Source organism: Mugil cephalus, chromosome 9 (genome assembly GCF_022458985.1).
Source record: "Mugil cephalus isolate CIBA_MC_2020 chromosome 9, CIBA_Mcephalus_1.1, whole genome shotgun sequence".
Lineage (NCBI taxonomy): Eukaryota > Metazoa > Chordata > Actinopteri > Mugiliformes > Mugilidae > Mugil > Mugil cephalus.
The window spans coordinates 3,392,934-3,395,503 of NC_061778.1; positions in this window are offsets into that span (position 1 = coordinate 3,392,934).

The following is a 2,570-nucleotide window of genomic DNA, read 5'->3' on the forward strand; positions in this document are numbered from 1 at the left end:
AGAGTAAACACACCAGACGTCCACATAATGAGGTGATTGTTGTGTTTTTTTTGTGAATGGAGACATTATTTTAACACAAGTTTGAAACTGTATGTTTTGGACTTTCCTTGATAAAGCATCGTTTAAATCTACCGTCCTTGTTGAGGACCGAGAGCTCCGAGCAGTGGAAAAAGACAAAACAGCTTCATGTTTGTTCTCACAGAGAAGCTGGTCGTACATACAGCCGTCAAAAAAAAAAAAAAAAAATACCCACTTAACCTCTCTCAAACCACCGAGCAACTTACCTCCCGTATCCTCAAAGGCCTCTGTGGTTCTGACACAACCTACAGCTCCTCAGGGAGCTGATCTAAGGCACCGTATTATTCATCACAACCCTGCAGTATGCGTCCCATTGGCACGTTTTCAAGCCAAAGGTGTAAATGCACTTTTAGGAACCTTTAGAAACCCCCTTTTTTTGTTTTGTAGATGCTTTAAGCAAATAAGTGAAGTTATTGGAGGAAGAACTGCTCTGGTGGGAACTATCTTATTGGTCGAGAAACTGACATTTTGAGGAAACAGCAATAATGGTTTAAATCTGATGAGGAGTAGTTGTGACTGCTCATTTAGGAAAGAGCTGACTTTGCCAGCGGACCGTCGTGTTTACCCTCTAATCCTCGTTTACCACGTCTCGCTGTGACAGAGTTTGTCTGCAGACTCGGCCTAGCCCGGGGCTAAAGAGTTATAACTCAATATAATGAGTTTGTGGACTTATAATAAGTTAACTTCCAAATGAGGGAAAAGCTGCTGAGTTACGCTCATTTGAAAAATATGCAATTCGTTCCGCTCTCTCTGTTCGTGGCATTGCAGATCGAATGATTTCAGTATTTCCAACGGGGAGTTAACACGTCGTGTTTCATAAGGCTGCAGCATTTTGGGGACTGGTTCTAACTGTAGCCTGTCGTTTTGTACAAAAAAAAAAAGAAACAAAAACTTTTTCTGAGGTTAAAGACTCTATAAATGAATTGCTAAAAGTTCTTCCATTCTCACATCATCTAAACCTCCTCTGCTCTCTGCTGTGAGATTCAGTTTGGGGTTTTCTTAATTGGTTTCCTGTTGCTGATGATACATCCTGAGCTAGAACAGCTGTCAGGATCGATGGCACTGAAAGTGTTTGAGGTAAATATGTCATTCAGATTAAGCTGGTTCATTTTTAGTCTGTGATAGTCCACAGTAAACTAAGACCTCCTAAACGGGGCATGAAGAAGATCGCTTTGCTCTAAATGACTGTCGCTTTCATTGTGCTTTTTAAAGGACTTCACATTCTGCAGAGGCACATCTGGATCATGGGCCACTTTATGGCTTTATTCCCTCCGCCGTCTGTCTACCAGCAGATTCAGCTTCAGTCATTACTGATTCAGAAAACGTATTAACACTTCAGCCTCGGAGGCAAAATCCCACACGTGAACCGTAACAGTTTGAGTACGAAGCAATCTTATATCTCATTGCTCCGATTTTTAACGTGACACCTTCTAAATATGTGTGAATTGACCGACAACCTGTTAAAATGCATTTTTTAAAAAATGCTTTACCCATTTTTAATTTATTTTTTATATACAGCTGCCTGGAAACCCCCACATTCTGTTGTTTGCAGAGACCTAACCATGAGGAACAACTCTAGTAGTAGCACCGTGACCATCTTGCTGGAAGCCGGAGGAACTTCTTTAGTGGCGTATGGAGAAAGGTGTGTGGGAGGAGAGTGACAAGAGGTTGGTTTCGGACCATGCTGTGATTTGTGTGTGAGAGAACACTCCATTTCCCAGGGTAGCTTTTGCAACAACAGCTCAAAAAAAGCCACTAGCCGCTTAGCCGATGGCATGGAGAGAGAGAGGGCTGAGACGATTTGGCCAGAGGTCACGGGAGCTGACTGGCTGGTTTGTGGAGTCATGGTGGATGCGGAAGGGGGGAAGGGGGTGCAGGTGTTTGTTGATTGGATGACTCTGGTGCACAGGAGGATTGTGGGTAGATGGATATGTCAGAGAGCTGAATCCCCCGCCCCTTCTCGGTTGTGATGCCTGTCGAAGGGAGGACGGTGATGTGTGAAAAGTGGATCAAGCCCTGATTTGACCTCCTCTAACAGCGACTAAACCGAGCCCTCTGGACGTCCAGACGGAGGCACGTCAGCGACCAACTTACCTTTTAACAGCTACCGCTTTAATCCAAAGTAAAGTGTGAGGGCTTTACTCCTTAAGACTAAAGATGCTACTTTGCTTCAATGGTTTATTTTACCCATAACCATGTACAAATAAACAAAACCTTTACAGCTTTGTATGGTCACACATTTAGCATTCATTGGTCCATAAGCACTCCTCACGGCGACATGAAAACACTGTTATTAGACACCGACTGATTTCTAGCGTCGGCGTCTCAACGTTGCACTGACGTCACAAAATGTACCATCCATTCTAACAGTTTCATTGCAAATAAAAATAGTCACATGCAATGATTGAAAAAATTACATTACCTCATGTCACATAGAAAGTAAGCGAAAAGTTCCATCATTTAGAAATAAGTACTCTTCAGAGATTTGTCTC